Source organism: Podarcis filfolensis (genome assembly GCF_964270895.1).
Source record: "Podarcis filfolensis genome assembly, chromosome: 14".
Classification (NCBI taxonomy): domain Eukaryota; kingdom Metazoa; phylum Chordata; class Lepidosauria; order Squamata; family Lacertidae; genus Podarcis; species Podarcis filfolensis.
The window spans coordinates 31,239,584-31,254,676 of record NC_139616.1 but is presented as its reverse complement, the minus strand read 5'-3'; positions in this window follow the sequence as shown (position 1 = coordinate 31,254,676).

Below are 15,093 nucleotides of genomic sequence, written 5' to 3'. Positions count from 1 at the left end.
TGCTTCGCTTTGAGGAAACCCAATCTTTACAGCTGAATCAGAGCAAACATCGACTGGGTTTTCTGCAAATTGATGTTTGGAACTAGCTGTTTTTAATTGTAATTTGTTTATTTTTTGGAATGTTTCAACTGCTTCTGGTTTGTTTTTAAATCATGTATCTATTTACCCTAGGCTCCTTGGGGAGGAAGAACAAGATTTAATAATAATAGTAAACATCTTTTGAGCAGCAGTACTACACTTGGTGAAGATGTGGTCACTGAACACAGATTTCTCATGACATGTACAGTGGTACCTCGGGTTACAGACGCTTCAGGTTACAAACGCTTCAGGTTACAGACTCCGCTAACCCAGAAATAGTACCTCGGGTTAAGAACTTTGCTTCAGGATGAGAACAGAAATCGCGCAGCGGCAGCAGGAGGCCCCATTAGCTAAAGTGGTACCTCAGGTTAAGAACAGTTTCAGGTTAAGAACAGACCTCCAGAACAAATTAAGTTCTTAACCTGAGGTACCACTGTATTATCTAACATATTAGGCAGTGGAATGTTTTCCCCTTGCATTTTGTATTTATATATTTAGTTTGTTTGTACACCTCCATGTTGAAGGAATTTTCGTTCCAATAAGCTGTTTTGGAAATCTGGGCCTGGAATTGTGAAGGGGGCTTTTTCCTCCCCTGAACCCATTTTCAGGAGAAGCCCAGGCTCACTCAAAGCCTGCACCAAGCCTGGCCAGCCAAACAAAGAAGCCCTTTATTTTCGAAAGAGCCAGAACACAGCGTTGTCCTGAGCTGTGGTGCTACACAGTGCCTTTTGTCTGCAGGGCAGAAAAAGAAGGTCGCGTGAAATTAGTGTTGCTTCTGTTCAACAACAAAAAATAGGATGAAATGTTCAGAGGGGTTTTAGGCAGAGTGTTGCAGGAAACACCTTTTGAAGTGAGGCAGCGGAAGATGTAGCAGTTAGAGCAGTGGCTCTCAAAGGATGCAACACTCCACACTGGTGTGGCATGAAAAGATGGCAAGTGTGGCAGGAAGATTCAAGGACACTCAGAGAAAATATTTCAGTACAGTATAGTATCCAAATATTGTTTTTCTTTGCAGAATGTGGATAGGTATCTATTCAAAACCAAGCACTGATAGGAGTCGTTTCTTTTTGTTTTCCTATGTATTTCTTATCAATAAAAAATATTTGGTGTGGCGCGAGCAAATTTTTATTCTGAAAGTGTGGCCGAGGGGAAAAGCGTGTGTTAGGACCTAGGAGACCATGTTTCAAATCCCCACTCAGCTATGTAGCTCACTGGGTAGCCTTGGTCCTGTCACTCACTCTGAGCTTATCCTACCTCACAGTGTTGTTGTGGGGATTAAATGGGAATGGGGGTGGGGGAGAACTATGCTTGCCACTCTTGTAGGCACTCAAGAGTGGCTTGTGAGAGCCATGTGGTCTGAGCTGGAGCAACCAACTCAAACCTCTTCACATGCTGAGCTGCTCAGATGGACAGGGGTGGGAGTTTAACAATAATCACGAGTTTTAGTTCTTTCCAAGGTGAGGGGAAGCAGTTTTCAACCTTTCTGAGTCCATGTCTCCCTTGGCCAACCATATTCTTTCTACAGCATTACACTGGGGTTCCATTACAGGACACACTGATAGTGGGAAATTCCCTATTCTGCCCCTGGGGAGATATGTATATATGCAGGAAGATAATGGGCTGCAAGTTAACAAAAGAGGGAGGGCACCCCTGAATGTTCCTCAATTTACCCCAGGGTGCCACGGCACACTGGTTGAAAACCACTGATCTATGGTATTAACCCCTTCACGCAATAATTAGGCTTAAGCATGTTGGTTATATGAGACTGGTTATCCCACCGTTTCAAGGCCCTGTGCCTCAAGACTTAGCCGCTCTGAGTCTCATTGCAGTTAAAGGCAAATTTACCTAAGCCACACTTTCTGAAAAAATAAACAAAACCAAAATGCAGCCCTCCTTCAAAATTTGATATTGTGCAGTGGGGTTCTCTAGGTAATGTATACAAAATGCCTACATTAGGGTAAAATGTGCCTATAATTCCATATGTGAGTAAATATAAGTTTAACAAATGCAGTATGTTGCAAAAATGTATATATTATGCAAAAATGCATATAAAAATGTGTGTGATGAGTTCCATTAAACTGCTGGTGAATTTTCAGGAGTTCTTAAAAAAAATGTTTAGCAAACTGATGTGGAAATGTGTAGAACTGAAGACAGAAGAAACTGAAAAACTGAGAGAAAGCTACATTTGTAGATTTATAGATCCCTAGTAACAACTCCCCTGCCTAGCTGAAGCTTCTGAGTCAATGCCCGCCTGTCATTCACAGGATCCAAACGCAAATTGCTCAGCTTCATGTCTTAATGGCTTCTGGCAATGCTTAATCACACATTCTTGATTATGGGAGACAGGCTGCCTTGCAGCAAAAGTGCTCCCTCCCTCCTTGCAGAAAGTTTGCATCCCACTGCTCTCTAAGCCTAAATATGTCAGATTTCGCTTGGCTTACACAGCTTAAGCCTGTGTTTGTGCTTTCAGATTTAGAAACTACCAGTCCAATATGCTTTGGACATCACAATTAAACTAAGACACAATTTCTATGGGGTGTCATGATCCTTTTAGCTTTACTGATCATTTAATCATTTGCATATTATCTTATGATACACCACTTTGGGCCATCCCATCCATGAGACAAGGTGAGGTGATCTACAGCACTGCTATTTTTCTAGGAAAAGAAGTGCCGGAACTCACCACAAACTCCTCCCTCGTCTCTTATAATGGCAATGGCACCTGCCTGAGAGGTGCCAGAACTGAGTTCCAGCGAGTTCCAGATGAAGAAAAAAAAGCCTTGGGCAGCAGATCCCAATGTAGATCTTTATTCCCCATTTGTTGGGGTTGTAGATCTTCACTCCCTCCTTTGGAGTGGGGGGGGGGGGCGAGAGACACCATTTTGTGGTTTGCCTCAGGTGCCAAAATGTATTGGGCCGGCCCTGAGACGCAGTTTACAAAATCTGCAGATGAAAGAGCAAGTATGAATAAAATCTCCCCTCATGACACAGGGCAGGGAGAATGAGGGCCTTTTAACCCCTCCTGAAACTGACAGTCAGCAAAATTCAAGAACCGCTCTGCTTTCACCACACACCGGCAGAAGCTACGAGCGGGGATAAATCTCGCCCATTCGTTGCAGTGCCCCCATTGTGCTAGTTTTGCTGACAAAGCCCTCATCCCCAAGCAACAGGTTGGTGGACAACAGATAATGGTCACAAGCTGTGGATCATTTTGAATGAAGGCCAGGCCAAGGTATCTCAGAGGCTGGGGTGGAAAGGCTCAGACCGAACCGGCCTCACCCATATACAGACACACAGCTTCACATGTGGCAGGTTATTTTAATCCCTGGACTTAATGGTCTTTATTTTCCAGGCAGACAGCTCCTGTGCCCTGCGCCACGGACTTGTTCCTCTGTGGTCCTTGGTCTGTTGCGAAACGTGCCTTTCCTTACCGAAGGCCCTTCCTTTTCTTATGCCTCCTTCTCAGAACACTTTGGAATTTCCTTAGAACTTCAGTGGTGGTGGAGTTTAGAGCTTACTCTTTCCGTGGGAGGCTGCCTTGGATGGCGTCTGTTGTTTTCCCTTCCAGTGAAAACAAGCTGAAAACACACAATCAACATAATACCTCACCAAACCTCCAGGTGGCAGCGAAGTGTGTAGCACAACCTAAATTAAGAGCGGTTCCACTGAAATGGGGAAATGCAATCAAACCAGTTCCCAGTGCCAAGGTAAAAAGGTGGCCTCTGAATACGTGCAGAGTGCTTTCCCATGAATCACCAGAGGTGGCCTCTACAAGACTGATTAACAAGCCAATAACTACCTTATCCATGCCATGCTAGGAAATGCTTCCTTCTTTCTATGTAGTTTAGAACAATCAAAAGGGATAATGTTTTATTTGATGATAATGATGTTGATGATGATGATTTGATGATGATGATGATTTTATTATTTATAGCCACCCATCTGGCTGGGTTGCTTGCCCCAGCCACAAAATAAATTGCTGTGCTTTTGCTTTGTTTTTGTTTTTAAAAAAACTTACAACTATATTGCTTGAAGGAAAATAAGATGTTCACCTGACTGTCTGGAAGGGCTCAATTTTGTGCGTGTTTAGTTAACTTGCTTTCCAGACCATTAGCTGTATTGATCTGCTGCACTATAAGATAAAATGAAAATAAATCCTCTGTATTCCCGCATAGTGTAACCCCATCATTATAATTACTTTTTAGGAGACTGATATAGGATTGGGAATTCTGCGCAAGCCCATATGGACCCATAGAAACATGACCTGCTTTGCTGATTTTATTTGTAGGCTGATCCCAAATTAAAGAACCTCTTAATGAGGGTGGAGGAGGAGAGCGCAAAATATGGTCTGAAGCTCAACATCAAAAAAACGAAGATCATGGCCACTGGGTCCATCACCTCCTGGCAAATAGAAGGGGAAGAAATGGAGACAGTGAGAGATTTTACTTTCTTGGGCTCCATGATCACTGCAGGTGGTAACAGCAGTCACGAAATTAAAAGACACCTACTTCTTGGGAGAAAAGCGATGACAAACCTAGACAGCATCTTAAAAAGCAGAGACATCACCTTGCCAGCAAAGGTCCGAATAGTTAAAGCCATGGTTTTCCCAGTAGTGATGTATGGAAGTGAGAGCTGGACCATAAAGAAGGCTGATCGCCGAAGAATTGATGCTTTTGAATTATGGTGCTGGAGGAGACTCTTGAAAGTCCCATAGACTGCATTCTTAAGGAAATCAGCCCTGAGTGCTCACTGGAAGGACAGATCCTGAAGCTGAGGCTTCCATACTTTGGCCTCCTCATGAGAAGAGAAGACTCTCTGGAAAAGACCCTGATGTTGGGAAAGATGTTGAGAGCACAAGGAGAAGGGGACGACAAAGGACGAGATGGTTGGACAGTGTTCTTGAAGCTACTAACATGCTCAAGCATTCACAAATTGGGGGGTGCGGGCAGGCAGGGTCACACCTTCCAGCCATGTTTCCATCGACTCCTCAAGGCAATATGGGGTAAGATCACTACAACCACTGTGGGGCACTTGCCTCCTGAGGCAGCTGCCTCACTCTGTCTATTAGTAGGGCCAGTCCTGAGTGAGAAGTAGGCTGCATTTATTTTATTTCCCCCAACAGAATTTATATCCTGCTAGATTGTAAGAAAACTTCTAAGTGGTTTACAAAAAGAGCAGCAACATTACAATTATCAGTAAAAGTCAGCTAAAACAAGTATTTAAAATCATTCAAAAGAGAATTAAAATCTACAGTAAGCTAAAAAGAGGTTAAAACACATTCCACATGTCTGGACAGGCTTGCCTAAATGTTTTAAGCAGGTGGCAGAAAAGGAACAGCGAAGGCACCTGTCTGGTGTCAACAGGTAGGAGTTCCCAAATGTAGGTTCTGGTGACGCCCTGAAAGATTGATTCCTTACAAATGCAGAATGAGTATTACATGACACCTAGAATGGTGCCTGTTCTTCAGATCAAAGCAACAAAGCAAACCTGCACACGGCCATTGTATTGGTACCGTGCCCAGAAAAATGATGCTCATTTTTTCTGGCCTTGCTCCAAAACACTCTTAGACATCCTCTCAACATTTATTGGGAAAGAGCTTCAGTCTCTGACGGGATCCTCCCTCGGATCCACCTCCTGGAAGTGGAGAGAGGATAGCCAGAGCCATTCCAGGAACTAATCAGGGTCATCATCCGACCTCAGTAACTGTCCAGAAGGTAAATGGGTGCTAATTGGTATTCACACCTCTCCCTTCCTGCCCACATTTCCACCACGTTGTGGAAAAGTCGACCAGCAGGCTCTTTGGGGCAGAGCACTTCTCTGAAGCACCAGGTAACCAGTCATGTTGCTCGGGAGTGAATAAGGATCTTGTGACTCGCAGCTTTCCCAAACAGATCTGAGTCATGGCACTTGGGATGAACCTGCTACGCAGGTATGCTCCAGGCCAGCATCTCCATTTTGGGACTTGACAATCCAGACCGAGTCACTGCCTGAGATGGAAATCTTTGTCATCAGGATTATTTCAGTGTCCCCTCCCCCCTTTTTCCCCTCAGAGCAGATGCCAACCATAAGCAAACAAGTAGGACTGATACCTCTTCATAAACATTGGGCAGTTTAGCTGATTCAGGCACTGATGGGTAGGCAAACTAAGGCCCGGGGGCCGGATATGGCCCAATCGCCTTCTTAACCTGGCCTGCGGACAATCTGGGAACCGGTGTGTTTTTACATGAGTAGAATATGTCCTTTTATTCAAAATGCATCTCTGGGTTATTTGTGGGGCCTGCCTGGTGTTTTTACATGAGTAGAATGTGTGACTTTATTTAAAATGCATCTCTGGGTTATTTGTGGGACATAGGAATTCATTCATTATTATTTTTCAAAATATAGTCTGACCCTCCTCAAGGTCTGAGGGACAGTGGACCGGCCCCCTGCTGAAAAAGTTTGCTGACCCCTGATTTAAATGAACGATGCATACAAATCACCTCAGACAACTGGCCTTTGTGGTAAACCAGATGTGGATTATTAGGGGGCATTGAAGTTGCTGTTGCTGTTCTGGTTGTTGTTTTCCCAGGTCTCTCCTTGTCCAGGCTCTCCCAAGGTTCTGACCCCTCACCGCCCTGCTTCACACCTTCCTTGAGCTCTTTTGCCTGGCTGAAAGGTGCACAATGTGTGCAGGTTTGTGTGGACAGGTGTGTGAGCAGCTGCTGCACACAGGTAAGAACCACGTTTATTGCACTGCCCACTCTTGTCTCTGGCCTTGCCCACCGACGGCATACAGCCCCTGGAGGTTTCCCCACAAAGGGAATGTGGCCCTCAGACTGAAAAAGATTCCCCACCCCTGTTGTATTGTGTTGGGGTGTGTGGGAGAGTATGAGCACTTACTCAAGATATCTCCGTATGAGGCAAAGCCGCAGAGGGACAACTCCTCTCCTTTAGTTTAATTTATGTGCTTGTGCCATTGACGAGTAGCAAAGCAATTAATCTATCTGGGTGGAGTCCCACATAAATTGCCAGAGGTGTTTGCCTGATTCTGCGTCTGTGTGTAATATATTGACTATGCTCATTCCCCTTTGCTGTCCCTCACACAATCCTTTATTCACACTGCTCACATGGAATGTTGGAAGCCCCAACAGCAGGGATCATTCAGTTTGCAACTTAAGATTTAATTCCGTTATCAGTAAGTCTCTCAGCAGTGTAGTTCTAAGAGAGTTTTTTCCCCCCTTTGTATGTTTGTTTGAATGTCTCCCTGCTGTGTACAAGGCCTGACTGTCAGAAAGATAAACCCTCTCTGTTCCTTTCTCCTTCTTGTGTTTTGTTCAGTTTCCTCAGTAAAGGGTTGTCAGGCTTTCTTTCTCTCTTGACTTTCTGAATTACACCACAGATCAGTTCCTGTGTACCTTCAAACTATGGGGCAGCCAACCTGATGTCCTAGAAATGTATTGGACTACAACTCCCATTCACTGTCTGCTGGGAGTTGCAGTCTAACAACCTCTGGATGGCTGGAAGCAGAGGAATGGTGGTAGGAACCAGCTCGGGAACTCTCAGGAGGAGAAGGTTCAAAGCCTGGGGATTGGTGGTGGGATGATGATGACCAGTCAGAAGGAGAAGGGGGAGAAGACTGGGAGAAGGAGGTGTTGGAAACAGAGGTAACAGGGCTGAGTGAGCAGGAAGAGTCTGTGGCAGACAGCAGTCCAGACTCAGAAGCAGAAGTGGAAGCAAGAGAGTGGGATGAGGCAGGGACTGGTTCAACGTCACCCAGCGAGCTTCACGGCCAAGTGAGGACTTGAACCCTGGTCTCTCTCAGGTCCTAGCCACCACACTGCCCTGGCCCTTCACACAAGCTCTTGGAGTCTAACAGCATCTGGAGGGCACCCAGTTGGGGAAGACTAATCTAGCCTTGTATATTAGGAATCTGCTGTAATCTACTATGCATTCTAGCAAGCTTCCTAAACTTTGGCTGTGACTTTGCACATAGAAAGGGGGGACGCGGGTGGCACTGTGGGTAAAAGCCTCAGTGCCTAGGACTTGCCGATCGAAAGGTCGGCGGTTCGAATCCCCGCGGCGGGGTGCGCTCCCGTCGCTTGGTCCCAGCGCCTGCCAACCTAGCAGTTCGAAAGCACCCCCGGGTGCAAGTAGATAAATAGGGACCGCTTGCTAGTGGGAAGGTAAACGGCGTTCCGTGTGCTGCACTGGCTCGCCAGATGCAGCTTGTCACGCTGGCCATGTGACACGGAAGTGTCTGCGGACAGCGCTGGCTCCCAGCCTCTAGAGTGAGATGAGCGCACAACCCTAGAGTCTGTCAAGACTGGCCCGTACGGGCAGGGGTACCTTTACCTTTACCTTGCACATAGAAAGATAGGTTAAATTAGGTGTAAACACCAGGACAGATCTGCAAGGGGTTGCGTCTCTTCTTTATAGCTCTTATAGAGAACATGGGAAGCTGTCTCATACCAAATGAGACCCTTGGTGCAGCCACATCAGAATTCCAGCAGCTTTGCAGGATTACAAAGTGGTCTTTCCCAGCCTTACCTGGAGATGTCAAGGATTGAACCTGGGACCTTTTGCACACAAAGGAAATGTTCTACCACTAAGCTACAGCTAGACTTCTGCTCTTACTTATACTGGGTATTCCAGTCATAAAGATAAGAAGAACAGGACTTGCAAGACAATGGACTGTAGGCTGATCACCAACAGAACACAGCTGTGTGTAGGTCCACCCAAAGTCACGCCAACAGGGCAAGTCAACACAGAGATAAAGGAGTGTTAGCAGCTTCTTGTGTTTTGCAAAAGGCAGCTGGAATTCTGTGGCACTAGTTTTTCCCTATCTCAATAGAGATAATAATGAGAAGGCGACCGTCCTCTATGACATGCACTCTGCTAGGGGTTGGGTTGCTGCCCCTGTTTGTATTGCTTACCAACCCTAGCTCTAAGCCTGCTTCTTAAATTGTGCCCAGAACTGGACACAGTACAGTCATACCTTGGATCCTGAACTCTTTGCGAGTCGAATGTTTTGGCTCCTGAACGCCGGAAACCCGGAAGTGAGTGTTCCGGTTTGTGAACGTTCTTTGGAACCTGAACATCCAACGCGGTTTCCACAGCTTCTGATTGGCTGCAGGAGCTTCCTGCTGCCTATTGGAAGCCGCGCCTTGGTTTCCGAACATTTTGGAAATTGAATGAACTTCCAGAACAGACTCCGTTCGACTTCCGAGGTACAACTGTACTCCAAGTGTGGTCTGACCAAGGTCGGTGTTGCTTTGACAAAGGAGCAGCAGGATATAAATATAAAATAATTATCAGTAAATAAAATGTATTGTTGTATGTTTTGGGGGCTCGGTCAGCATGATGCCTGAGTCCCTTCCATTTGTTGGGTTCCTGTACCTGGTAGAAAGTTATGAGAGTAACCTTTAGTTGTCATTGATGCTTTAGCTGAGATTCCTGCATTGCTGGTCCAAATGACTCTCAGGTCCCTTCCAACTCTACAATTCTATGATTCTAAGCTTGCTAAATCAGTCCCTTTGTCTAGTTAATGGCTGCTGGCTGAGTAGTTAAGCGCCATGATCAGCACTACAACTGACAGTGCCCTCTAGAAAAATGGGTCGGCCTTCCCCTCTCCTCACCTGGCTGGTAGTTTGAAGGACAACAGGCAGGGAAGGTGTGTGAGAGTCGAGCAAGAAGGCGGGTTGAAAAGCTGGAGACAGAGCCATGCTTGATTTGGACTGGAATCCAAGGCTGCAGCGGCATAGCTAGCCACTCAGGTGCCTGGTGCGGGGCGTGTCCTGCAGCCAGGGGTGGGGCTAGCTGCCCATGGGGGCGGGGCGGGGCGAGCCTCTCCGCCACTTGGAGCCTCTCCACTGCCTCCCCCTCAGCTGTAGGGCAGCTGAGGGAGAGGCAGTAGGCAGCATGGAACTGGCAGGCACCTAAGCCACCATTTCACTCCTAAAAAGTTTCATGAGCCCATTTTTTTAAAAAACAACAACACCTGTTTTGTCATCTCCCCCCAAGTGATGACACCCGGAGCGCACCGCACTCCCCACACCCCCTTCTTCCACCACTGAAGGCTGTGACTAAGGGGGAAAGCACAGGCTGTTGGTGTGTTAATGCTCCGAGCCCCTCTAGGCTCAGGTTGTATATACTGTGTAAATATATGCCAAAGTAAACCATATGTCTTAGAGATGCCACAGTCACCCTCATTCTGGGGAAACTGAACCCTGCGTGAGCACTTGGAACCCCTGGAATCTCTTACCCAGGGGTCAGCAAACTTTTTCAGCAGGGGGGCAGTCCACTGTCCCTCAGACCTTGTTGGGGGCTGGACTATATTTGGGGGGGGGGATGAACGAATTCCTATGCCCCACAAACAACCCAGAGATGCATTTTAAATACAGTGGTACCTCGGGTTAAGTACTTAATTTGTTCCGGAGGTCCGTTCTTAACCTGAAACTGTTCTTAACCTGAAGCACCACTTGAGCTAATGGGGCCTCCCGCTGCGCCGTTGCTGCACGATTTCTGTTCTCATCCTGAAGCAAAGTTCTTAGCCCGAGGTACTATTTCTGGGTTAGCGGAGTCTGTAACCTGAAGCGTATGTAACCTGAGGTACCACCGTAAAAGCACAATTGTACTCATGTAAAAACAAGCAGGCCCCACCAACAACCCAGAGATGCATTTTAAATAAAAGCACAATTGTACTCATGTAAAAACATGCTGATTCCCAGATTTAGAAGGCAGTTGGGCCGGATCTGGCCCCCAGGCCTTAGTTTGCCTACCCATGCTCTTACCACTCAGAGATTGGGGGGTCTAATTGATTAATTGATTAACCAATCAATTAACTGGGCTCCTAGCAGCCTCAGTCAGCAGGGCCAATGATATGGGCAAATTGTGATCCAGCAACATATGGAGGGCACCATGCTCCCATCCCTAGTCTGGACTAGATGGATCAACACTGTGACTCAGTTTCATGTATTTTATTGGCAAGATGTAGTGATGTGTTCCCCCACCCACCCCCACCTGTACACAAAGAGAGATACTGGCTGGCTGCTTCTCTCATTCAGAAATGAAGTGATGAAGAGATGACTCAGCGCATTGTCATCTGCAATGGATCACAAATATGAATGGAGAGGAAATGCAACCGGGTGAAGCCATTCATACATTGCCAAAGTGCCCGTGCTGTGCTCAGAGGGCCAGGGTCCCAGTGACAGCCAATGCCACGCACCTCCATCAGAGATGACTGGCAGACTAGGCAGTGTTTCATCAGGAAACACAAAGGACTACTTCACAGCTACTGGGAGGTGATTCACACTTCCAGGTGGAACAATAAAGTGATCAGGACATCTTAGATGACTGGACCCACCCTCTTCTGATGGGACTGGTTTGCAATAGGTTGCATACAGCATTCCGTGGTGCCTGATGGCTTGTTGTTGAAGGCAAAAGCATTTCCTATTGGGGAGAATAGGAAAGTTCTGCCTGCAGGAGGAAGGGCTGTAGTTCAGTGGCAGAGCAGCTGCTTCACATGCAGAAGGTCCCAGGTTCAATCCCCAGCGGCATCTCCAAGAGTCTAGAGTGTCTCTGCCAGTCTGTGTAGGCAAAACTGAGCTAGATAGAACAATGGTCTGACAGTATAAGACAGCTTCCTATGCCAGTATGGAGTGCTGTCACTGCTTTGTTTGCTGCCTGTCAGAAGCCAGAGTCAGGTGAAAGTCAGCAATAAAAAACACACCAGTGTCAGTGAAGTTAACTCTTTATTCAAAGAAACTAAAACAGTGCAGGCCCAGTGATCCCAGTAGGTCTTGCCCCAATGAGGTAGTTGCAAGGACTGAAGGTCCCCTCCTCTGCAGGATTTTCCCCAAGCAATCAGAGACTGCAACAGTGTGCAGCCAATCTCTCCTCTGCTCTTTGCATTTCTCTGCATGTTCTGAGAGACCGAGGGGGTGGAGTGCTGGCAGCGGTGAAGGAAGCCTCTTGGGCACCTGGGGTGGCGCGCCCAGGGGCGGGGCAAACCACCCATAGGGGTGGGGCGGGGCGGGGCGGGGCAACAGCGCCCTTAGGGAGGGACAGGGCACGCAGCACCCATGGGGCGGGGTGGCAGCACCCTTAGGGAGGGATGGGATGGGGCGCATGGCACCCATAGGGATGGGACGGGGCATGCCGCGGGGCCTCAGCCACCCTACAGCTGAGGGGGAGGCAGCAGGCAGACAGCGTGGAGCCTGCTGGTGCCAGAGATGAGTGGCTCAGGCGCGCTGCAGGCCCCACGGTGAGTGCTGCCCGCCATTTTGTCACTCCCCTCAGTGGGGACACCTGGGGCGCACCACAACTACCACCCCCCCTTGCTACACCCCTGGGTGTTGGTTGCTGCAGGAAGGGGAAACTCCCTGGATTCTTCAGCAGACTGCCTTCTCTCAGCCTTCTTACCTCCTCTGCTTCTGGACCAGCCTCTTCCTGCTCCCTAAACCCTGGTGCCTCTTCAGCTTCTGACACCTCCTACCCCCAGTCTACCCCCTCTTCTCCTTCTGATGACTGACTCCTCATCACCCCACCACCAATCCCCTGGCTCTGAGTCTTCCTCCCTTGGGGGCTCCCCCTCCCCCGCTCCTCTGCATTCAGCCAGTCCGTGACACTGCCCTCGGCAGCCATTTTGTGCCAGCACCCACAACACTTCGATCAATGTATGGGGTGGATGAGGCTGAGAAAGAGTGGCTTGCAAAGACCAAAGAGTATCCACACGTGTGTTTTTGCCCAGCCTGTGCTATCCTAAATCTAACACGATGAGGATGCCATAATGTACTCAAGTCCTACAATCATGTCCTGCTTCCAATGGGAAACTGGCTGGCCACTCTGACACCAGGATTTGAGAAATTACTGTAAAAGAGGATTAGACAAATTCATGGAGACAAAGGCTACCAGCGGCTACCAATACTACCCACAGTGGCTATGCTCTGCCTCCATGGTTGGAAGTAGTAATGCTACAGAATGCCAATTGTTGGCTTTTGGGCTTTCCATTGGGGCATCTGGTGAAAGCACTGTGAGAACAGGATGCTGGACAAGAGAGGCCACTGGCAGGGCTATTCTTATGTTTTAATGCTGGCAAAATCTCCGCTTCGTCTCTCCCAGCAGCCTGCCCCTTCTTAAGTTCTTAAGATTCAGGACAGATAAAAGCACAGCACATAGTTAAACTATGGAATTCACTGCTCCAATAAGTAGTGATGGACACAACTTGAATGGCTTTGAAATAGGATTAGGCAAATTCATGGGGAACAAAGTTATCAGTGACTACCAATTCTGGTGGCTATGTGCTGCCTCCACAGGTTGAGCCCCCCCCCCCAAATACCAATTGCTGGAAAGGACAGGAGGGGGGATTTCTTAGGTAACAGAATTCTGGACTAGGTGGGACTTTGGCTCTACTTACCTTCTCAGCATACATTGTCTGTAATAATCTACATAATTACGTAGGCTACTTTGGCAGCTGCAGCATCCACCACGTCAAGACAAAGATCTGGACCAGTTAGTCTTCAAAGTGGTTGCAGACCTATAATTGCATGAATTAGTTGCTGGCAACTGCATTATGCAGCAAAGTGGCCAAGAAAACAAGATGCGTTGTTCTAAGATGGAAGATTAAAAGATCTGAAGAGAGTCACAATTGAAACAGGTGGTTGTTATGTGTGGTTTGCTTCAGCTGTGTTTAAGTTAGATTAAGCATTCAGCTAAGTACTCCGCAGAGGAGAGCCCAGGGCAAGCTAGGTTGCAGCCTGTCATATTACCAACACCCAGGTGTATTTGCATCCACCATCCTTTCTCGGGTTCCTGATGTCTTGCTGAGACTTAGTACATGCTAATGAGGTGGTCTTCCAAGGCAAGGATGGGGAGTCTGCTGGACCACAACTCCCATCATGCCTGCTCATTGGGCTAGGATTGCTAGGGTTGATGGGAGTTGGAGTCCAACAACACCCGAAGGAGATGACGCCAAAACATAGAATTGTATTTTAGCCAGAAGTGATGATGACTGAACCTGTTTGGGGACCTGTGCAGGCACAGCAGGCTACTGTGTGCATATCAACATCCACTGCTTGAGTCACCAGGACAGAAAATCACTGCAGGATGATGGGTGTTGGAGTGACTGAACTGAGCTGGACCCCCATCGTTCAGCCTGGACACTGAGGTTCAGGACTGTGAGAAGTGAGGCTACAGGGAACCAGGCAGAGGGCCTTCTCAGTAGAGGCACCCGCCCTGTGGAACGCCCTCCCACCAGATGTCAAAGAGATAAACAACTACCTGACATTTAGAAGACATCTAAAGGCAGCCTGTTTAGGGAAGTTTTTAATGTTTGATGCTTTATTGTGTTTTTAATATTCTGTTGGGAGACGCCCAGAGTGGCTGGGTAAACCCAGCCAGATGGGCGGGGTAAAAATAATGTATTATTATTTTTATTTTTATTATTAATTTATTAGGATTCGTGTTAAATATATATATACAAAGTCAAAAGTCTCAGGACTTTCAATCAATGCAGATGCCCTACAGTGGTTATTTCCTGGGGAATCTTTCAAATGCCCTGCTTATTGACCATCCATCCTTACTGTCTCGCTCAGAACTTATCTGGATGAAGACTCTGTCCAGTATTTATTGAGCATTTATTTTGATTTGTTTGTGGGGAGGTGATGCAACAATGAGCATTTACCCAGATTTCTACATCTTCCCATACTTTCCAGTGCATTCTTCTGTCATTTTCCTAACCACACACAAACAAAAAATCCATTTCCTTTTAGGAGGGGTTTTGTTGCACTAAAGTAACACAAACTGCAATCTACTGCAATTGCAGAGACCTATATTTCCGGTACGCACGTGAATCACTCACACAAATTAATGACAGTCTAGAGGAGGCCCGGATTAAATCTGACCCACCAATTTGTCCATTATTTCCATCCAGGGTGACCTCCCCATCATCTGCTAGTAAAACGAGGACTTCAGAAGTAGATGCACTCATCCTATTACCAGGGAAAACACTCTGAACAGAGTGGAGCCAGGGCCCAAGCA